This window comes from Amblyomma maculatum, chromosome 11, assembly GCF_055883805.1.
Source record: "Amblyomma maculatum isolate TAMU_Amacu chromosome 11, ASM5588380v1, whole genome shotgun sequence".
In the NCBI taxonomy this organism is placed as follows: domain Eukaryota; kingdom Metazoa; phylum Arthropoda; class Arachnida; order Ixodida; family Ixodidae; genus Amblyomma; species Amblyomma maculatum.
Window position 1 is genome coordinate 15,304,230 of NC_139354.1, and position 24,717 is coordinate 15,328,946.

General features: G+C 43.8%; 1 long non-coding RNA gene across 3 annotated transcripts; it reads right to left on the bottom strand.

The window, feature by feature from the left end:
- Window positions 1–75: 75 nt before the first annotated feature.
- On the bottom strand, window positions 76–22,787 carry LOC146172918 (uncharacterized). 3 transcript variants are annotated; one of them, XR_014701747.1, is made up of 4 exons: window positions 22,638–22,787; window positions 20,568–20,616; window positions 7,815–7,878; window positions 76–291 (listed from the first exon to the last, which is right to left on the bottom strand). It is a non-coding gene; the product is annotated as an uncharacterized LOC146172918 (long non-coding RNA). The 3 variants fall into 3 exon arrangements; XR_014701745.1 differs by having other exon boundaries at window positions 22,686–22,777; XR_014701746.1 differs by lacking the exons at window positions 76–291; window positions 7,815–7,878 and adding an exon at window positions 11,296–11,530.
- Window positions 22,788–24,717: the final 1,930 nt, after the last annotated feature.

Here is a 24,717-nt window from a genome sequence, read left to right on the forward strand (position 1 = left end):
AAACATTAAGGACAATCGCATTTAAACTCTTCTTCGACATCAGGCAAGAAAATAAATGGAAACATTGATGGTGCTTGCTGCAAACCGTTTATTCAATCTTAACAGCGAACGCTCAAGACGTGTAGATTATCTACGTTGTTGTGACATAATCAAGTGTCTGTATTGTGGGCTGTAGACGCTAGGGGGCACTGGCACTCCTCGTATCGCGCAGAAATGCACTGCCGTATGGTAGGGATGTGTCCGGCAGACACAACCTGGTGGGCACCCGGTTCGCTTCCTCGATGGGTCGCACTGAAATTAAATAGACGCCCTCGTCATTCAGATTATATAAGAGCCCCATAGCAAGTGTGCGAAACCGGACGCACAGCTTTATCGACTTTGGAAAAGGGAATAAAGATGAAAGGTGCGTTTCATATGGCAATGCTAGCCAGGTATTAGGTGAGTCTTTCTTGGCTTATAGGCTGCAGAAATGTTCGCGCGAACTAAACAAAACATTCTGAAGTCACTGGAAATCGACCCACTATCCTGAATTCTCCAGCCGAACACAAACCACCTAGCCGGGGTCGTGAGAAAATGATTCTAATTCTCCTTGTCTGATGTGAGAATGATAGTAGCGCCGCCAATAACGATGCAGTCAGTGATAAATATAAGGATGATAGTAGCAATGGTAATGTGTTGCAGCTAGTGATAATGATGGTGATAGCGGTGCATTTGATGATATTAGCGATGATGATGATTGGATTGGTTGTGAGACTTACGTACCCCTTTATAACCGGTGGACAGTAGAAGACCCAGCCAAGTGCTGATGATGATAGTGCGGATGACGATGACGAAGCAGTTGGTAAAAATAGTCCTGAAAAGTGATTATCGCCCTTTCCACTACTAAACAGACTTATGCGCAGTTTGCACACGTTATGGTATAATCGGTACTCCGTTCAGACGTCTGCCGCAGGCGAGGGCAGCTCAGGAAGAATGTGGATGATGGCTGAGTGGCCGCCACTGCCTTTTGGTGATCATGGTCTGTGATAGCTTAATCTGATATATATGGGTGTGCAAACTTATTTATACATCATTACACCTCTCTTGTATTGAATTCGGTAAAATGGGGAAGTGTGATTTTCCTGCTGAACGGTGAACTGTTAGTTCACCATGGACACTGTCAACTTCAGTGGCCTCAACTACGCATTACTTTATAATTTCACCCACAACAGTAGGCAAATACGTCCGACATATATGTGTGAAAGCATTCGGTCATCGGGGGAAGTGTCTACTGAATGTATATTGGTAGTGTGCAGCCGACACCCGCCCACAATCCCTGCAAGTGTGAGAGGATGCGACGTGTTGAACAGCTATGCACGTCTGCGACGCTCAGGTCAACTGCAGCGTGTTCGCAGGTGCTTAGTAGGGTGTTTTTATCGGAAAGGCGCTGTACTGCTTTACTATCGCAGTGCCGCCTACATCGCTGCCCACGGCTAGTATAAAAAGGCCTGCCAATAAACCATTCGTGTTCTTCTTGTTCCTGTCACTATGTAGACACCTCGGTCTCTTGATAGCTTCACGTCACGATACATTACAATGTTCTTGATACATGATGTCAGAGGTGTGGCCATTTCGTGCTGAAGAAGTCATTTTGAGCGACGTACCGACACCGATAAAACTTGTAAGAGCGCCGCCACCATTGAAAATGACAGGGAGCATCTCGAAAAACTGGAGATGCTTCAAGCAGAAAGTTGACCTCTACCTGCAGGCAACCACGACGGAGGAACACCACGCAGTAAAGCTGCAAAAGCAGCTATACTGCTGAGCATAGCCGGCGATGAAGCGCTGGACTTGTTCAACACTTTCAAGATCGAGGCTGCAGGAAGCAAGGATGACTACGAAACGCTGGTTGGGAAGTTTTAATCTTACTGCGCCGAGGTGAGCAATGCAGTTCACGAACCCTACGTATTTTGCACGCGTATGCAGGTCGAGGGAGAGCGGTTCGAGAAGTTTGTTCGGGACCTAAAGAAACGGGTTCAGTAGTGCAATTTCGGTGACCAACGTGATACCTTGATCAGAGATCAGATCGTGTTCGGCAGAAATGACTCAAAACTGTGCAATAAAATGCTACAAGAGAAATCTAAGGTTGTTGAAAGCTGAAGGATTGGGCAAGGTCGCAGCACCTTTAGCACAGCACAAGGAAGTCTGGAACGCCGATCGCGGATGCGGAACGCGAATGCCTCAATGCTGTTTCAAGGCACGGGCCTGAGAGTAGAAGCAAACGTTTCGACTACAGTTGCTTTGTTTTACCATGTCTTGTCCCTAGGCCTCACAATTGACCCTTCAGGTACTACGGCATTCAATTTTATCCAAGGATAAAATTGAATGCGGAAATGCCTGAGGCTATTAAGAACTGCGCGTTTGACAAACTTGTCAGGTGCTCCGTCTTCTTCTGCGAATGTGATCGAAGCATTCGTCGAAGTTTTTTTTGTTCTCGCGCTGGTGGATACAGTTGCTGGCACGTCCGTCATTATTTATTCCTTTCGCAGTAAAATTCGCAAGGTCACGACGCCGCTTTTTTCCTTCTAGCTGCGTACAGCCAGCTCACAGTGCGTCAACCCCATGGCAGTGTGCACGGCACGAGTTTCTATACCAGAGATTGCGCATATCGTTGAGATGGTGGGGCTGTATGACTGCTCTCATGATATCATCCTCCGCTACGACTTCCTCTCCACCTACAATGCTAGATTTATTGTGCCCGTGATGAAGTTGCGCTTTCCCCGTGTGAAATGTTTCCCTCTGCGACCTGCCTGTGAGTCTTGTTAAATTCCTTGTAGCTGAAAACACCGACATCTTATAGTTTTCCTTATTCGACCTCTGCCCTCCCTAGTCCTTACAGCACGTTAGTACCTGTCCTCTGTACGCCCAGAGACACTCCACCTTCTATCACCGCCTTCTTTCTTTCGTCGTTCTCACGATTTCCGATGGCAGCAGTGCCATCTATGCCTCCAACCTGTTTCCCTGCCCGACGGCTGTGCTTAGAGGCGAGTGCCTCGGCTACATTGAGGAGCTGGACCCTGATCTCGCTTACGTGTTCTCTGAACCTCATGCTTTTCCTCACGTTGCTGCCCTGATATCTTGTGCGACTGCGATCAATAAGATTTCTCATCATCAGCTTGACTATACCCACTGCAGGGCGAAAGCCTCACCCATATTCTCCACTTAACCCGGTTCTGTGCTAGTTGCATCCACTTGACCCCTGCGAACTTCCTAATCTCATCCGCCCACCTAACTTTCTGCCGCCCCCTGCTACGCTTTCCTTCCCTTGGAATTCAGTTTGTTACCCTAAGCGACCATCGGTTATCCTCTCTTCGCACTACATGTCCTGCCCATGTCCATTTCTTCTTCTTACTTTCCACTAGAATGTCGGTAACTTGAGTTATTTCTCTGACCCACTGTGCACGCTTCCTATCTTTTAATGTTAACCCTACCAGTTTTCGTTCCATAGCCCTCTGGGTTGTCCTCAACTTAAGCAGAACTCTCTTGGTTAGCCTCAACGTTTCAGCCCCATAGGTGAGTACAGTAAGATTCAACTGTTGTATACTTTCCTCTTGAGCGATACCGGTAAGCGGCTAGTCATAATCTGCGAGTGCTTGCAAGATGCGCTCCATGCCAATCTTATTCTTCTTGTTATTTCCTTTTTATGGTCCGGTCTGCGGTTACTACCTGTCCTAAGTAGACATATTCGCTTACTACTTCCAGTACTTCGCTACCTAATGTAAACTGCTGTTCCTTCCCGAGGCTGTTGAACATTACCTTAGTCTTCTGCATATTGATTTCCAAGCCTATCTTTCTACTTTTCTTGTCTAGGTCATCAATCATTATTTGCAGTTCATCCCCCGAGTTGCTTAGCAAGGCAACTCGGCAACAAGCAGATTTTCATTTATCTGTTTGTAGCCTACGGGGGTCTCGGTTCTTGCAGTATTGAAGCCATAGGTAGCGTAAGAGGGTTCTAGCACAGCTTTCGCCCTCGCTCTTGATCACGTTCTACGTGACGCTGGCGGTAACAGAAGGACTTTCCACGTCCACCGCTATGGTTTAGAGAGGCACTGGTGAACACTCTCAAGGCTCGTATACAGACAACATTAATACCCAAGAAAGTAGCAGGTGCGACAGCAGCCGATGTAGCCCAGTTGGAAGAGCACCGGACGCGATATTCGGAGGTCGTGAGTTCGGTTCCCACCATTGGCACGTTTGTTTTTCCTTCGACTTTGTGTTTATCTTTCCCCTAAACAGATTACATTACTAGTTTATGTGATTACCGAAGTAAAAATAAAAAAAAAAGACAAAGTACAATCCCCAATGCTTTCCTTTTCCTCGCCGACTGTTGGCTTCTTTCCTTCATGTATTATATCGAGTACCCTCATTTGCCCTTCATTTATTGCTTGTAGCCTACGGGGGTCTCGGTTCTGGCAGTCTTGAAGCCATAGGTAGCGTAAGAGGGTTTTAGCACAGCTTTCGCCCTCGCTCTTGATCACGTTCTACGTGACGCTGGCTTTAACAAAGGACGTTCCACGTCCACCGCTATGGTTTAGGGCGGCGCTGGTGAGCACTCTCAACGTTCGTATACAGACAACATTAATACCCAAGAAAGTAGCAGGTGGGACAGTGGCCAATGTAGCTGAGTTGGAAGAGCGCCGGACGCGATATTCGGAGGTCGTGGGTTCGGTTCCCACCATTGTCATGTTTGTTTTTCCTTCTACTTTGTGTTTATCTTTCCCTAAACATATTACATTACTTGTTTATGTGATTACCGAAGTAAAAATAAAAAAAAGACAAAGTACAATCCCAAAAGCTTTCCTTGGCCTCACCGACTGTTGGCTTCTTTGCTTCGATTTCGAAAAGGCATACGACACAACTTCGAGGTTCGGAATATTGCGTGACGTTGCAGACTTGGGCATCCGTGGAAGGATGCTAAACATTTTGAGTGACTTCCTCTCTAACCGCTCATTTATTTGTTCGTCTAGGTACAACTATGTCAAAAACATTTATCCAAGAGAATGGCGTACCACAGGGATGTTTTTAAGCACTACATTGCTTGTTGTGTCTACCATGCCTGTCCATCATCCAGCATATCATCCTACAAGGGCAGACAGAAATGGGTTTAAATTCTCCCCTCAAAAAACAGTAGCTGTTCTTTTTTCACTTAAGAGAGGCCTACAGACGGATCCAACTTTATACTTAAATGGAGCTGGACTGCCAGTAAAACAAGGGCATAAATTTCTTGGTATAACATTTGACAGATTACGTTCCTGCCACAAAATAAACAAGCTAAAGAAAAAGGCCTCCCAAGCCCTTAACATTCTAAAGAGACTCTTAAGAAAACGCTGGGGCTCGATAGGACTTGCCTTTTGCATATATACCGCTCTGTAGTGCGCTCCTGGTTAGATTATGGATGCATTGTCTATGGCTCCCCTAGACCATCATATTTAAAACAAAGACTGGGCCCAGTATATAACTTAGGCCTTCGACTGTCAGCCGGGGCATACAGAACGTCCCCCGTAAGTAGTCTGTATGTAGAAACTGATGAACCGCCCCTTGAAGATAGAAGAAGGAAGCTTACCTGCGCGTACCTATTAAAAATAAGTTCCCTCCCGAAACACCTCTGTTACACTGTCGTTATAACAGCAGCATCCAGAACACTATTCAGCAACAAACGTCAAGCTATCAGACCACTAATCCTTCGCTTTGAAGAAATATGCAGAGATTTGAACATACTGAATACTCTTCCGTATGTTGCACACACACCTAACCTACTTCTGCCATGGTACAGCTTTCCCGATATATGCAACTTCACGCTCACACGGTTTCCTAGAAAGCAAACCCCTTGTGAACACATATTACCGGAGTTTATCGCAGTAGACTGAACATACAAGCAATATACAGCATTTTATACTGATGGTTCTAAAACAAAAAAAAGTCTTTTGGAAGTGCAGTATTTCACGACAAATGGGAACAACAGTGCGACTACCTGAATGTTCATCAATTTTCACTGCGGAATGTTATGCAGTCTGTATAGCGGTTGAAAACATTATGCAAGAAAATATAAAAACAGTGTTATTTACTCTGACTCTTTAAGTGTAACTGCAGGACTGCACCACAAAAAGGCAACAGAGCCCTTAACTGGAGATATGATCCACAATGTCGTAAAAGCCAATAAAAAAGGACAGATTATAAAAATGTGCTGGGTCCCCAGCCACGTGGGGATCAGGGGGAATGAAAAAGCGGATGAATCTGCATCACGAGCACATTACACTGAAATCAATCATGTCAACATACCCCGTAAAGACTGCACAACATTTATAATGACTAAACTAAGAGCTAAATGACAGGCTTCATGGGATAATGAAACAAATAACAAGCTACACTTAGTAAAACCTATAGTTCAAGAATGGAGGTCATCGAGTCATAAAGAGCGCTTTTTTTGAAGGGATCCTGTGTCGCCCCCGCATTGGAGATACACATCTCACACACAACTTCATACTCCTCTGACAAGAAAAACCTGCATGTGAGATATGCAATGAACAACTGACAGTAAACCACATTTTAATATCATGCACAAAATATGAGAAAATCAGGAGGAAACATTTTATGTGTTTCTATAATAAACACATTCCATTTGATCCAAGTCTTTTGCTAGGAGAGAATGTCATTGTCGAAATTTCGTCTATTTTTTATTTTTTTTTAAAGCAGTAAAGCTAATAAACAAACTCTGAGTTATTTTAACAAGTGCTTTACCTTGAGTTTGGCGCATGATGGCCTTAGTTGACTATGTGCAAAAAATCTCAACACAACCGAAAAAAGAGCTACACAGGCCCCTACCGTACCTTGCACCGAGTCACCGACGTCACATACGAAATCGAACCTCTGAACATGAAATCGTCTGCACAACGAGCTTTCGACATTGTCTATGTGGCACGACTCGAGCCATATTATTCACGCCCTGCTTCATTTACTTCGAACGCACCGGGACTATGCTTCTGCGGCGGGCGTAATGTTATCTGGTGTCCCATGCTCGCATTTAGCAAGTAAAGAACGAAGTGTCTCGGTGTGTGAACAAAAATGATGTTGAGGGTAGAGTGTAGCCATTAAGCAGTGGCCATCGATTTCGATGTCGTGTTGCCCCTGGTGCGTGGTTTCCACTCGTCAAAAAAAAAAAAAGAAATATATATATATATATATATATATATAGTGGCTGCACACCAATCATAGTTCTCCATAAAGAAAGTAACAAAATTCCAATGAAGAAAGCTGTTAGGCAAGGAGACACAATCTTCCCAGTACTACTAACAGCTTGCTTAGAGGAAGTATTCAGAGACTTGGAATGGGAGCAGTTAGGGATAAGGGTAGATGGAGAATACCTCAGTAATCTGCGATTTGCTGATGACATTGGCTTGCTAAGCAACTCGGGGGATGAACTGCAAATAATGATTGATGACCTAGACAGAAAAAGTAGAAAGGTAGGCTTGAAAATCAATATGCAGAAGACTAAGGTAATGTTCAACAGCCTCTGGAAGGAATAGCAGTTTACGTTAGGTGGCCAAGCGGTGGGAGTAGTCGGCGAATATATCTACTTAGGACAGGTAGTAACCACAGATCGGGACCATGAAATGGAAATAACAAAGAGAATATAATTAGGGATATATATCGTTTTGCTTATCTGTTTTTAATACTACCGATGAACCTCATAGAGCGCATTGATTTCTTGATACAAAACATATAATCTGAGATGGAAAACCAAGAATGCGAGTGCAAAGAATATATTTCTTCCTTACCGGCTTGAAGCGACACTGTACTAGGTGATTGTTAATGGCTGCAGGGTAAGTAACATGATGTACTCTGAAAAAGTTGAAAGCACATTATGGATCATTTAAATATTTTAGCTCTGTTCTTAATGCAGCTTTTGGACGTTATCAGCAAAACCAAGTAAGCAGATTGTATCTTATAACCAGTTTTATTTCGTCGGAGCTTGATGGGGGCCTAATAGAGCATCAATGGGAGAATAAACCGCCTTTGGTTGTACGACGGGGTATCTTCAAAACGGCAGTGTACGTCTCGCCTTACGGGTCTTCGTAAGTTTACATGAACTTCACAGCGAACGCAATGACTCATCCATTAATTTTAGCTTCTAATATTTCAATGATATTCATTGGCGTACAGTCGTCCGCTACCTAATTATTTGAAAGGCCACATGACAAATATAGAGCTACATAACTATGGCTATATATAGAGCTATATAAATATAGAGCTTATATATAAATATAGAGCTTATATATAAATAAATATACTAAAAATCAGTACAAACATACTTGTACGGTTTAAGAATACCGTGTGTAACCATCATCAACAAGTATTTAACAAGGCGGGTGAATTACCTTCCTTCACAGCAGTGAACATCACGACTACAGAATGGGCGACACATTGTCAGCAAATCAATCTGCGCATATGAGTCTATGTAACGCGGCGAAGGCGTACCAGGTAACTAGTCTGAGGTCTGCGCTCGCTGCTTCATTTGCTGGCACTTTATCGTCAATTCTCAGTCCTGTCGTTCGATGATGGGCTGCGCAGGCCTTGTCAAGACCTCAATGGCGGCGGTCTAACACCTAATCGAAGGGCAGCAGTGGGTGCCATTCATATCACCGTTACATCTGATGAGTGTGATAGCACATGCGTGCCACTGAAAAATAGCAGAACTGCAAAGTATCTGCGTGCTATCTTGGATCACAAATTTTCAGCGCCATACCAACTTTCCATGAAGTAGCGTGCTATAGCTTCGCAGCTGCATATATGAAATTTTTTACACTTCTCGAGTACAGAAAACTAACTTATCAGCCACTTAGAGAGTCATTGATACGGTACAGAATAACATTGTACGGCTTCTGTTCAAACATATTCGTAAATAACGTGCATATATATATATATATATATATATATATATATATATATATATATATATATATATATATATATATATATATATATATATATATATATATATATATATATATATATAATATATATATATATATACAGTATGTTGAAAGAGTCACATTGAAAAACTTAAAACATGTTTATTTCGACGTTTCAATCGTAGCACGGCTGAAGAGAAAGGTCGTGCTACGACCGAAACGTCGAAATAAACATGTTTTGGTTTGGTTTGGGGTTTGGTTTGTGGGGTTTAACGTCCCAAAGCGACTCAGGCTATTAGAGACGCCGTAGTGGAGGACTCCGGAAATTTCGACCACCTGGGGTTCTTTAACGTGCACTGGCATCGCACAGCACACGGACGACTCTTCGTTTCGCCTGCACCGAAACGCAGCCGCCGAGGTCGGGTACGAACCCGGGTATTCCGGACTGTGGTCGAGCGTCTTACTACTGCACCAAACATGTTTTAAGTTTTTCTATGTGACTCTTTGAACGTACTACTTTTAATCAGTTGCCTTGAAAATGTTTGATATCGCTAATATATATATATATATATATATATATATATATATATATATATATATATATATATATATATATATATATAACTTTGAGTAATGTGGGTTTTTGTATGTATGTACACAATAAATTCTCTTTTTGACTCCACAAGGTGACACAAGGAGTTGACCATTTACTATTCGTTGCAGTTATGCCAGGTCTCAGGTATAAGCTCAATTTGTGAAGCGCATTTGACATATATGTGTGCTTCCATGATTGAGCGATAGCCGGCAGAATCCACCAGGCTAACCCCACCTGCAGCCAGCAACAGCAACCTTAACTGCATCCTCTCCTGTTGCCCACAAACGGTGCCTTCATGACAAGCTGTCTTTACTCTCGCCGGTAGAAACAGACAGGCTTACTTAGCCGTCGAGGTTTTCGCTTCTTTCACCTCTCACGCAGCAAACTACACTCGGATATTCTCTCCAGGCTTCATGTCTCACACAGCGCACAGCATGGCTTTGTAGAAAGTGTACGTCTAATGGCAGTGCACAAAAAAAGGATGAAAACCTCCCGGTCAGAACATGAACACGTATAAACATATAAGCCACCTATGAAGCAGGATCCTTTAATCTACCTCATTTCAGTCACAAAAGCTTAGGGGTCACCGTGCTTACGTAAAAGTGAAATCAAGAAACTACTCCCGCTATACTATTTTCCTGTTTCCGCATTCAGCGTTGACGACCCGTTTGCTGAAATACCATAAGAGATCGTCGCACATCTGCCTACATATCGCTTATGAATTATTTTTGCGGGAATCTAATTGTCCTAAATGTCGAACCAATTTGTCAGCCTTCGTTAAGCAGATGCTGTAGTTACACAGGTATGTATACACACACTTGACATTAACTGCACATTTGAATAAAATCAGCAGTAAAGATGATAAGGGTAAGGAAGAAAATGCGGAAGGCAAGATAATTGTACGGGCAAGATAAGAAAGTTGGCTCGATTCTTACCTGGGTGGCTTCGCTTCACCAAAAGCGAAAAGAAAAATGGCAACGATAAAGCAAACTGTCTTCATATTCGAACACTCGGCTCCACAAAAATGACTCTGCTACAGTCTACACTACACATAGCTTAAATGCATTCTGATGTTGACAATTTCCATTATTCGTGACGTATGCTCCCTAATGACTATATTAATAGAAAGAAGCATTTTCAACATATGGGGGGGGGGGGGGATGAAGAATAATACGCAATTAGCGTTGCGTACAGAAGAAACGCTTTTAATGGTCATTTATTGCGCCTGGCCGGAAAGCCTATGTCCAAACCAGGAAGGCGAATTCGCCTTACATAGCCCATTTATTTCGTACTGTTTATTTCAGAAATATGATGAATATGAAACAGATTGTCTTTACAAAACCCTTATTGCAGAAACACTGTGCCTCGATCTAAACCTAAAATGCTGATGTATTGATAATAGCCAGGCTCTTCACATTCGTCGTTTTCCCCATTCTTTAGGGAAATTTGCGTCAGAGAAATCACCTGTGGTTACGGGAAATATCGAGATTGTTTTTTTTTTTATATACAGATCACATTATATTGAAACTTTAAAATATTATGTACAATGCAGCAAAAGAAGTGCCTGTGAGGAGCTTATACCTCTTCAGACTATGATGGGAGAACACCCTTTGTATTTTATCCAAGTATTTAGGGTTGATAGCTATGTGCTCTCTGTAGAGGGCGGCTGATTTTCTTTCGTTTTATGCAAGTGTCACTCTTTGCATCTAAAGCAATGGTTTTTCTCAATAACGTTGTGACATTCGATGTGGTTAGAGAAGAAAGTTTTATTTTTTACAGTTTACATAAATCTTGCAATTTGAAACTGCCTCAAGGCGCTTTTAGCGCCATGGCCCATACTTTGGCAAATAGCGAAATGTTTCAAAGAGGCTGTGAACAGCTTGGGGAATCAGCTTGACAACGGCACCTCTCTGTTACATGAAGGCCAGGACAGGCTGTTGGGTGACATTTAATATTATAAGCACCTTTAGGAGAATGTCAAATGTGCCTGCGAAGAAGGAATACCGCACCGTAATAAAGAAGATGTCACTTTCACGACAAACGTTGCTTTATTAGGCAAAGATATTTCTACAAATAAAAAAGGCAGCGCCTTGGCCTGTCATTTACGCAACGAAATGTCAATGCAGATTTTATTCAATGTAAATCCCTTAGCAGAGGCTGCACTGAATTTCACAACTCATTTGTCGAATACGGGGCCATCGTTCAAATAAAAATCTCGTTTGATGCGTGCGGGCAAAAAAACAAAACATTGTTTCAAAATTTTATTTGAGCTTCCATATTTGGATGTGCTTGTTTTCTGAAGAGGAAAACAAAAAATACAACAAATGGTCATGCATTAATTTTTATCGGCACGAAGTTCGCTATACAATCTTCCACATTTTTCCTCTCAACCTGTTCTCCCCTGAAGCTGCGTTCTTGTTTCGCCACAATTATCAACCTTATTAGGCTAACTGTATGCCAGAAGCGTTTGCAATAGCCCTTAAGAAACTCTGCGCGTCCTTTGATTCATTCTTCCACTTATGCGCGCAAATTTCATTTATTCCGGCCAAATAACATGCGTTCCCCCCCCCCCCCCCCCTCTTTGCTTCTTTTCCTGGAGATGTTCGCTATATTGCCTTTGCTTTATATGTCTTATCCATATCCATTTCTTCTTAATTTTGACGAGAATATTGTCATAGCATTGCAGATTAGTGCAAAATTAGTGCAGCCATGCGACGATCAGAAAAATGTTCGTTTATAGTGCATGAAACGTGGCAGCTGGACCTCTACTCTAGATCTACCCTGCCCGTCTTCCGGATTGCGTAGTGAATGCCGCGGCTGTTGAATACATTGGCACTACTACTGCGCACGCAGGTTTCTATGACACTCTTCCCCTCCAAGTCAACGCCATTACCTATCTTGCTGAAAAAACACCTTCCCTTCATTTCAGTTGCATGATAAGTTCCAGCCATTGCCAGAAGCCTTTCGCTCACCCATCATGATCAGCTCATCGCACTGTTTCGTTGTTTTCGTGCGTTGACTTCCCGAAAGCACTGTTCGGCCGATTAACCATTGTCGTTCAACACATCGTTACCGTTACGCATGCCCCCTTACACCAGCGCCTGTACTGCGTATCACCCGCGAACCTTGATGGAATAAATAATCATATCGCCTACATACATGAGCTCGGCGTAATTGAACCAATTCCTATTGCCCGTGTACCTCTTCAGTAGTTCTCGTCAAGAAAAAAAAATTGAATCATAAAGTTTTGCGTAGACAACCGGCTGCTTAACAAGACAGCTCAAAAAGATTTGTACCCGCTTCCGCGTATCGATGACGCATTGCACTCGGTGGGGAGCAGAGTTCTTTTCCTCGTTGGAATATCCATCACATGCGCTCTCTTTTTGGCTGCACGTTCCTGTACATGTACTACTCGCCTGAACAGCAGATGAGGATGTTTGTGATTCATTATAGGTTAAAAGCCCAAACAACCTGAAGTGAACATAGGAGAATAAAATTACACAATGTGCGCTTGTTGTGTTGTCCTCTTCTGTGTTCCCGTCAAGTTGGTTGCGCATTAGCATCCCTTGTGAGAGCACTCGTCATTACCCACATGCCACTGTCATGTACGGAGCTTATTAGTTATCACCCAAGGCAGCTGGAAATTTGGATTATCACCTCACCCTCCCACCTCAAGAGTGTCAGCCCCCCCTCCCCCCTTCTGCCACTCTAACAACCCTTGAATTTGCATTTCTTCATGACAACTTAGTCTGCCGCGTGCTTGTTCTTATCGGTACGTGTTCTTTGCTTTACTTCACACTTTATTACGAGCGTGTTTTCACGCCTAGAGTAGGATCCCTGATGCGGCATCGGGAATTGTTTGTATTTTACCCCTCCCTTGTGCTCCTAAGCTATTTTTCCCGAATAAATAATTCAGTTTCGAGTGAGCGCTTGTGTCGTGTTGTCTTCGTTTTCGTCTTTGTCCTTTCGCGTTCACCCCGCCGGAGTGGCGCAGTGGTTACGGCGCTCGACTACTGTTCCCAAGGACGCAGGATCGAATCCCGGCCTCGGCGGCCGCATTTCGGTGGAGGCGAAAAGCAAGGCGCCCGTGTGCTGTGCGATGTCAGTGCACGTTAAAGAACCCCAGGTGGTCGAAATTTCCAGAGTCCTCCACTACGGCGTCTCTCATAGCCTGAGTTGCTTTGGGACGTTAAACCCCACAAACCAACCAACCAACCTTTCGCGTTCGTTTACCATGAGTTCTTGAAGGAAGCGAGCATGGCACACCTTTTCGCGTTGTACACTGTATAGCACATAATATAAAGTTCTGTATCACCGCCCACAAAACATAGAACATAGCTGTGCTTTTAGCAGCGCTCTGTGAGATGGACACACGATAAAAGAGGAACCTAAGAAAGCACGTGGGCTCTACTGCCCGCCGTTTCGTTTTTTTTTTTTAAAGAGAGCAGATATTGTTGCAGGGGTTGCGCCATCGTGACTGGAAAAGCGTCACAGGCGACACTCCAACTTCACGCACGTGCGTCACCTCTCGCTGTGTTGCACGCTTATCGTCGTTATAACACGCTGACCGGCAGTTTGGTCTACGCTCGCGCTATATTATTAAAACTTGAGACTGCTCTATTTTCTATCTTTACTTGTTGTCAAGGTTTTATTCGAAATATATTTGTAAAACGTACAACCAAAGATACTGAAACCAAATCGCACACTTCTTCTTAGACTATGGCGATTGCTAGAATCTACAAGGAATGCGTTACGGGCCGTAGCAAATATTTTTAAGTTTGTATGCTCCTCTGTAACACAGGACAGATGCGGGAAGGCAGGCTGTTGCAAAACAATGCATAAAAAGCACACTAAAAAGTCATCCTGTCATTCAATTAAACGGTAACGTTTAGTGTTATAGCATGGAATACACAAATCAAGTTTCCGCTGCAATATGAAGGTATGCGACGCGAAAACCGAAAAAGTAAATTCCATGCTTTTACTTTACGCCCATATTCAGATTAGGTTTATGAACATGTCATGAAGTCTGGAGTGCAGAGAGTGAAAGTCAGACACTTGCGCATTCGACATGGAACATTGGTGGATGGCAAAGCATTGTCTGTGTAACCCAACTTTTGTCTGTGTGAGTTAAGCGGTTCTTTTTGTGAGATACGGTTTGTGCATAAGAGTACCGTTTTGCTAAGGCGGTGGCAGCTCTATGTAAGGCCACCAGTGTAACTTCAGTTGTCTGATTTATATAATCTGGAAATATATCTTCCCTCTTCAACATCAAGACTACCTTGATATATTTCTCGGTAGTGCCGAATCACCCTTCTGAACCTTCGCAAAACGACACTGATCATCACTGGCGCAGTACGACAGGGTTCGGCGACCAGCGACCATGCACATCACCGAGACAACCCACTTTGCAACAAGCGTCCGCTCATCCAGCCAGTGCAGCAAGGTGATCCCGGCTCCGAACCAGAGGTAGCGTTCTCTGGCGCATATGGCCATCGGGCCAAGGAATGCCCTCGCGTTTCGCATAACGTGCAGAAGGAGAAACGGGCTCGAGCTCACAAAGTAACTGTAGCCGACGTAGAGGCATGCGAAATACTAACGTCAGCAACCTCACAGGCAACACTGGGAAGCAGAGATGAAAACCCACCGTCATTCGACGAGCTACAGCAGATCGATATTGAGTGCACAGGGATACCGGCGACAGCTATAATTGATGCCGGTAGCGAGATAACCGTGGTTAGGGAAAACCTCTTGCCGAGTACATGTCGGGAGCCGTCGGGCTCGATAAAGCTTGTTTCGACTTTTGGCGAGACAATGGATGCAAACCTTATCACTCTTACGGCTAGCATTAGGCGGCTGACCACACGCATAGCCGGGCCCGACGCAGTGGACATTGTATGCGCGCTTTCTGATAAGGTAGTGGAACAAGGGGACTGTTTGTTCTCCAGGGAGGATTGAGAACTGCTTTTGGAGATAGATAGTCGTTACGAGGCACTGTTACGAGTAAGGCTGGCCCTCTGGCTGAAGCAGTTAACGCGTCCGTCTCCATGGCGGAGCAGAGTACAAAGCTACGCTCTACTTCGCACGAGGAGCAGTGGCGGGGCCTGAGGCAGACAAAATTACGGATGGTGAGCATGGGCATAGCGACGGAATGGCCGTGTGAGGTTGATCGGGAAGAAAGGGAGAAGGAAAACGAAGCCACCAACCACGATGACGTGGAGGAAGCCCAAAATACAGCGCCAGCTATTCCGATCCGTCAGACGAAACAGTAAAGGAAGCGTGGTCTGATAAAAAAGGCAGAGAAGGACGGCATGTTTGTCTTAGACGGCTTGTTGTACCACTGGGACTCGCTCTCCGGTAGTAAAGTGAAGCAGCTTGTGCTCCCCCTTAGCAGGCTCGAAGAGGTACTCTCCCTTGCTCATGAGGCCCTTTGGGGAGGCCATTTGGGTCTTAAAAAAGGCGAACACTAGGATTAAGTACAGCTTTGTTTGGCCAGGCTTAGAAGGGGATGTCGCGCAACACTGCAGGACCTGTCACGGCTATCAAGTCTATCCAGACAGGCGAATCAAAGACAGGGTTCACATCACACCTCTCACCAGATACGTCCATTCGTTTCAGGTCGTAAGTGTCAATATAATCGGGCCGCTCATTGTTCCATCAGACAGACATCGCAAGTACGCCCTCTGCCTCGTCGACTTGTGCACGCGGTGGCAGGCGGTGTTCTACTTGCAATCCCCGACCACTAGAAAAACATGTGATGCCTTGCTTACGATTTTCAGCCGCACCGGCACACCTGAGGTAGTCTGTTCAGATCAGGGAACGAACTTCACGGTGTTCGACTCCTCAGCAGCCGGAGACCAACGGGACAGCAGAAAGGTGGAACCACGTTTCGAAGAACATGTTGTTCCATGTTATTGAGAAAAATCCTCAAAACTAGAATAGCCTTATCTCTTTCGTTCTCTGGGCGCACACGGAAATCCCCCATAATACTACAGGCGTGGCGCCGTTTCGGCTCTTATTAGGTAGGAACCCTATCGAACCGCTAGCCTTTTTGCAGCGGATATGGACAGGCCAGTAACCCCTCCCGGACGGACTCGCAAAAGAACCTGCGCAGTATTTGCGACAGCTACGAGAGCAGCTAGAAGTAGCAGCAGAAGTAGCGAGTTTGACGGCGAGCGTACGTCGGTGAAGTTACGCGCAGGCGTATAACAGGCGCGCGCGGAGCAAGACGTTTGTCGTCGGAGACCAGATATTGCTCTTTGCCCCAAACCCTGACAGTAAAATGTCCCCGAAATGGCTTGGTCCATTCGTTGTAAGCGCGTGAGAGAGGCAGAACTCGTACAGATTCGACAAGGAAGAGAAGGCTACAGCAGTAGTGCACGCAAACAGGCTGCTACCCTACTACGCAAGTGTCAGTCATGTCGGAGTAATTTTCGAGGACGACGACGAGTTTGCTGAAATCTACATCCCTCGGTCTGTGCCTGAGAGATGTGGTGATTGTCTGATAAATACGGTGAAACTCGCACACCTACCTACTCAGAACCGCCTCGAAATCTTGGAGGTGATTGCCTCTTACGCTGATTTGCTCTGTGAGACATCGGGAGTCGCAGGGGCTGGTGCACATGAGATAGAGCTGCACGAATAGCACTAGCTCAAACGGATTTTACCGTATCGCGTGCCGGAATTATTTAGAACTGAGGTGAGCCGCCTGGTAAACAAGCGGCTAGACCTTAGGCTGGTGTATTCAGTGGACAGCGAGTGCGCCCATCCCGTTGTATGTGTGGGTAAAAAGGATGGACCTGTACGTACGTGTGCTGACTATTGCGCTCTAAACGCAGCGACGCGTACGGATGCCTTTTCAATGATACCCACGCAAAGCTAAACCGGAGAGGGGAAAGCTCTAGATATATCACTCTTATCGACTTGTGACGCGGATACTAGCAGGTGCCGGTGGCTCCGGAGTACCAGCATCTGACCGCTTTCGTAACCGACGAGGTACAGTATGCGTGGCGAGTCATATCATTCGGGCTAAACGACGCCACAGCCACCTTTCAGCTGATAATGCACACCCTCATATCGAAGCATTAGGCTTATGCTGCCGCATAACTATGACATCGCCATTTTCTCTTCCTCTTTGGCTGAACACCTGCCACCTAAATTATTTTTTATTTGTTACGCCACGCCAAGCTTAAAGTGAGCCCGGAAAAGTGTCAGGTTGCACAGGCGCACATTATGTACTTAGGACACATAGTGAGAGGCGGACCTTATGATCCCTATCCAGCAAAGATATATGCCATTCGCGACCTCGTGCCCCCTACAACTAAGAAATTACGAGACACTTTGGCGACTGAAGTGGTGAAAGACAAAAGCCTGAGTGTCCCATTGTACTACGCCTTTATTGCGAATGTGGCGGTGAATAATGCTTCGAGTAAATAGGGTTATTAATAATATAATTTGTTCACTGGAAGGGAAAGGCGCAGTATCTGTCAAACTTGCTCTGTGGACACCTGAACCGCGCAGTAAGGGAAGGGAGGAAGGTGGGAGTGAAAGTGGAAAGAGAGAAAGGGGAGCCGTAGTGGAGGGCTGCGGAGTAATTTCGACCACCTGGGGATTTTTAACGTGCGCTGACATCGCACAGCACACGGACGCCACTTCGTTTCGCTGCTGCTAGTGGCCAATGCGGAGATGCGCATTTTCCGCTTTCCTGAAGAAGAATGGTGCTTCTCACAATTCCCATCCTCAGATTGTCTACCTGCGCGCAAAGGAATCATGGAAAAAGCAGGTTTTACGCTTTCTTCTAAAGTTCCTCCACACCTCGGATCCAGACTCCAGATGGCAACAACAGTATTTCGCTGCTAGCTAATATTGGTGATGTTTGCACACCGTTTTACATATCTGGTAAGTGCCTGATTTGTGGGCGTCATGTGACATTTAAGCATCGCTAATGTGGAGCTCATGTCAGCAGTGCATAGTTCTTTTCGCACCTCTAGCTTGCAACCGCCTGAACCATATCCTCTTCGGTTGACCGTACGCGGTATCTTCTTTACATGATCCCTCTTCTCTAGCCAGGCGGAACAGACCGGCTCAAGCGGATTTCGCTGACATCGCAACTAAGGCTGCAAAACGACGCTCGGTTGTTTCTCGACAGGCTACATGGCCCTCACAGTATGGGTTTACAGAAAGGAACGCATGTAGTGCTAGCCTGCTGAATAAATAAGAGGAACTAGCACATAAACTGTGCCTTTCAATAATTATGCGATAGCTTATGCTACCACTCCACATAAAGAGCCCGGTTTTATCCGGGCCGTATAAACGTGTCTGGATGGCTTAAGGTTAGCGGGTCTGGATGGCTTAAGGTTAGCGGATCTGGCTAAGAATGCAAAGGTCCTGGCAGACTCATTCCGATATCACCTTCCTATATAAAGGAGAGACCCGAGTAGGTAGCGTCAGCCTCCAGCTACCACCTACGAGCTCTATGATCGTGAGTTTTCGTTCATAGCGACGAGAACGTGGATGCCACATTTTTTCATGAATGGAGCGTTTATCACTGTCTCATTAAAAAATGGAACTGTTCCGGCGATAAAAGGATTATATCTACGTCACGTATCAGGCAGGACACTCTGGTCACTCTCCCTGTGATTATAAAAGCCACAGTCGTCACCACGATGAACAACAAAAGCGAAACCATGAAGATATTTCCGTATTACTGTATTTGGCCTTCCACACTTCGCTTGGATAATCTGGTTTCTTCACTAACGTACGAGAATGTCTCTTGTGAGCCGACATATTATTTCCGAAAAAAATTTGCTACAAACTAAACGATATCTGTAAAGCTGGAAGCAAATATTGAGGCAGCTGCTACAATTACAGAAATATACAGGTTATTGGCATAACCAGTACATGTTGAAAATAGCTACACTGAAATAATAAGATTTAGTAAGAAAATGTGAAAACCATCCTAAAGAATCTGGACAATTGTGTTAGAGTACGTGATAATATATAACAACGTTGGGTTGACGTTTACGTGGGCGGCTTCGTTTCAGAAAATCCGAAAACGAAACAGATGGCGGCGATAAATCAAACTGTCTTCGTATTCGAAAATACCACTCAGCGCGTCGCAGGGACTTCTAAAATCGGCATATTTTAATTGCGTCCGGACATCGACAAGTTCCGTCATTTGTGACGTATTCTCCCATAGCAATTGTTATGGAAAGCAAGCGTTTTGAAACTTACGAATGTGCAATAAGCGTTTGTGAGCACGAGCAATCCTATTTAAACAGCTTTCGTCATTTAAAGGTCAACTCCGGTGGTTTTTCCATCATTCTGTTTTTTTGGTTGAAATACATTCCTCGGCACGTCCTGACTCGAACACAAAAAACCGTTTTTCGAAATTCCAATTAGAAGTATTTTTAAAAACAAAAAACAGCAAATTGAAACCGAAACTGCTTTCACGGCCAGAAACGACGTCCCAGGTGACGAAATGGTGACGTCACACTCAGTATTAGAGAAACACTTGTACGTGCGTTGGATGGTGAAAATAAAATATAGAAATCATGAAGCATTGCATAAAATGTCTGAGGTAGTTCAATATAAGCCTCACAATTTCATAATCATGCGGGAAGTGGACAGTAACGCCGGTATACTGTTTGTGACGTCAGAAACTCAGTGTTGCCGGCAGAAATAGTCTCAAATTAAGCCATGAAAACAGCATATTTTAAAGTCGTGTTGCGCACGAACGGATTATCGTACGGCGCCCAAATTTTGTAGAATGCGTCAGGATGGAGAGGAACATCTACAGTAAAACTTTTATTAGAATATTCGAATGTCAAAAAGCCCCCGGAGTTGCCCTTTAAGACAGAAACGCCATTTTACTTAAAATACTGGACATATTTCACATCACTGATTTGCGCCTAGAATAATAAGATAAATATGAAGGAGACTGAATTTATGAAGCTTTTATTGCAGACATAATGCTCCCCGAACTCTAACTGAAATTCTGGCATATTAATAAATAACAGGCTCCTTACCGAAGTCGTCGTTTCCTGTCTTTCGTGAATTGTGCATCAGAAACATCAGCTGCAGTTATACATACAAGAAAACAATCCAAGTTACTTCGCATATAACGAATGCAATATATGAATATTTGCGTATTAAGAATGAACAATAATGCCGCTAAAGCGCCTCCGTAGAGAGAATCACTGGTCAGATTATAATCGAACTAATACGATTGCATTTTGTCTCACACATTTTAAGCTGAGAGGTAGGACTTATATCTAGAGGGTAGAATTTTAGTCTTGTTCGCAGTAGATGTTAATATCAGCCTCTAAAGAGATGGCTTTGCCGAGGAAGGCTATGACACCCGTAATCTATAAACAAAATGTTTTTTGTTTGCATAAATCGGATGATTTGCAATCGGCGGAAGGTTGTTGGCTTTTACCGCACATGGTTCATAATTCGTCAGGCAGTGAAATCTTCAAAGAGGCAGGGTTACGGCTCTAGAATTCAGCTTGAAGATGACGATTCTGTTCTGCATCAAGACATGGCGTTCTGATGATGTTACTCCTTATACAGCTCTTTATTAAAGGGACAAATGTGCCTCGTAGATGGATTACCACGCTTTAATAAAGCAGTCATCACGTTTTGAAACACTATACTTCACTATATACAAAATATTTCTTGTACAATAAAGTACAAGAAAAATTTTGCAACTAAAACCTTATCACCTTGGCACATGATGCGACAAGAAAACTTCATTGCAGATTTTCTTGAGTGCGCATTCCCGAGCAGAGACTGCGCTGACTATCACAACCAGATTAGTAATCATGTATCCTCATTATTATAGAAAGCCAGGTTGAGATGCTTGCATGGAGCATCAATTGTTCGATACTTTAGGCTCAGGTGCCATACCTTGACGCTTGAGTTCACTAAAGGGGAAAAATTGAAGCTGTCACAAGGGGCCCTAAAATCGATTATTACTTGTGGGCTGCCCTTTTCCATCAATGCTTCTGAGCCTGTTTCTCACTGATTGGCCTTCATTAAACCCATTAGACCTAATGTTGGAGACATACGTATCCAATATCTTTTTCACTAAACGTGCCATTTGCCTCATGCTTGCCTTATAGCAACAAATTTTAGTTATTGATTCCGCCCTAGCTTCTGCTTCTTGCCCCCGACCCGCTTATGCTAGGGGATTGTGGAGACATCGGCAATCTTGTGTTCGCATTACATGTGCTACGCATGTCCATTTCGTCTTCTTGATTTCGATGAGGAAGTTTTTAATATTAACCCCTGTTTCTTTCGGGACCAAGTCCGCCTTTTCCTTTGTCTTAAAAACCTTCGGGGAAATTAAACAATATTACTCAGTTGTAGTTTCAACAGTGAAAGAAAAAGTAAATTTCAGCTTATACGGCTCCTAAATATACACGTAAACACAAGCATAAAGTCATGGTGAAATTGCGCAACAAACACGACACAAAAGTAAGAGGGACACGTAGCACGGGAACTCTTTATTGAAGGAAAAAGGGAACAAATTTATACTCTCGGCTACTCAAGCGTTCATAGCTCAATCGCTTTCCACCCCTCCGCCATCAGAATTCATGAATGACATGGCTCAGCACGTATGACTAAACACCTTAAAACAAGGTTAACTAAAAATAACTGGTAAGAGCCTTAGCAAACGCAGTCGGTCAATTGTAGCAAGGCAGAGTCAATTACTCGAAGCACGCGGTACCCTAAAGGGATGGCTGAGCACATGCTTCGCATTCATCTGAGAAAGGCCGCTCAGAACACGGAAGTTGTTTGGAGTATTGCCATTAGACATGTCATTCATGAATTCTAATGGCGGAGGGGTGGAAAGCGATTGAGCTATGAACGCTTGAGTGGCCGAGAGTATAAATTTGTTCCCTTTTTCTTTCAATAAAGAGTTGTAGTTTGCGCCCGTCCCGTGCTATGTGTCCCTCTTACTTTTGTGTCGTGTTTGTTGCGCAATTTCACCATGACTACAGTAGACATTCACCAACTAGCTCGCCAACAGCTCCTGTACAAGCATAAAGTGCTGATTTAAATTACTGAAGAGGGGGCTGATCAAAAACACTTACAAGGAAGACCACTTCACAAACGTCACTAGAAACTATAAAGGGTGTTACCAGCAGTCATATGGCACTTCTCTGAAACTGGTAATTTGACAAGCTACATAACTCTAAGTAAAATAAGATCAGTCCCCGTGGCTAATCTATCTTCCACTTAACTAGCTGAAGGGCTCTTTGAAAGGAACTTTTCAATATACATGACATCACACATGCTAAGTACTGTAATGTTCCAATATAGAATATTTGTAATTAAAATATATGCAAATAGTAATCTTGAATTTCTAGGCTTCAAAGAACACCTCCCTTTGCGTGTCCCTGTTAGGCGCCTTGTGGGCGTCGAGACAGCTGTGGTTGGCTGTTTAATTTCGATGTCCCTGGAGTGTCGTACCACTGCTTCCATGAATGCAGACATATACACGAAGCGAATTTAGCATTTTAATACCCCTTGAGAAAAGTATAACAACTTAATGAATAAAGCATAGTAATGGGATCTTTCAGTGTGATCTCTGTATATGCAACGATGCCCACAAAAAGTACAAGTAGGCTGTACTTATCACGTCACATATTGCATGGTACACTCATTCTCTTTTTCAAGAGAAGAAATGACTAACGATATGTTCTGAAGTGGCAGAAGAAAAAAAAAATGTCGCGCTTGTCTATTTTTGAAAGAACTTAATGCTCTTCACATTAATTAACATCGCGATTCTGTAGGAACAATAAATTTAGTATTCTCACTCGAAGGATTAAAACGTGTTTCATGTAACATCAGATTGTTGTTGTGGCTGTAGGAAGAAGGAAAAAAAAAATGCACGGGCCTGCTACTGGCTCTGTCGCTGAGCCACCTCCGCTGCCTCGTGCAGACATATAGTGAACTAGAATACTATTCTAGTTCACTATATGCAGACAGAAGAGAAAATAGCGAAGGAAGAAAAGGAAGAGGGAGAGAAAGACGAGAGCCGCAACAACAGCCGTCGCCCACCACCGAAGCGGTGGCGGGTGCAATGACGGCCTACGTTTACCTACCTGTCCCCGCCCCATCAAGGGACCAAGCATTCCGTGTAGCCTGGTTAGACCATTACTAACTAGTATTTTTTTCTTTAAATTTATATAATGTCTGGTCATTTGAATAACATGAATGTATACTAAACACTGTGGGAAGCAACTCATAGATAAAAAATTTGAAAGCAAGCCACTGTGAAAAAGTTGTATGCGTAACCATTCCAATAGCAAAACCCTTAACATTCGCGCGCGTTGCATTATAATGTTGACAACTTATTTAATTTTGGCGCATCACTAAAATTCTGCCTAATAAATGGGCTCATTTTGATCCGAACGCTTCTAAAATCACCGCATTAAATGAAGGTACCTGAAAAACGAATACTCAAGTTGTCCCTGCACAGAAGGATAGACTTAAAGAAAATTGATATCTAAGAAGACACTTATGAACCATTGAAAATGCACAATGCCTGTACTCATAATTGTTACAATATAAAGTTAGCAAGAGTTGTCTGTCGCAATATATTGGGGCAATGTTGGAGCATAGACTCTGGAGAAGCCTAGTGCAGTGTTTAATACCAACAATTAGATACATTGCCGCCTAACGATGAAATACTTTGTGAACACATTCGGAAAATATGTGCAAAAAGCAAACTGCTCATACCGATATACAGGAGTAGAGCAATTGAACAATGCATTCTCAAAACATTCAAATGTACAAGCATTTTCCTGGCAAAATACATACTCATCAATACACAACAATATTCGTGCACAAAGTTCAGCCATGTACGGCTAAGAATGCTTTGCATTTTATGGTACTTAGAAGAGGCTCTTGAGTTCAAATATATATCCAACTCCCAGGGGGTTTTATGTGTAAAAAAACTATAGGAACTATCCTGTCCTTTTAAATGGTGTCGACGGTGCTGCGGTATTGCATGTGGACGGTAACTACTTAGCATATATAACTTAGCAAACCTGAGATCATTTCATCGTTCTGAAGTTTATTCTATTCAAATACCTTGCTTTAAAGAGTGTTATAGCACGCCGCAGATCAGAGCCCTGGACTCTGTGAAACGATTCGGGCTTCAAGAAA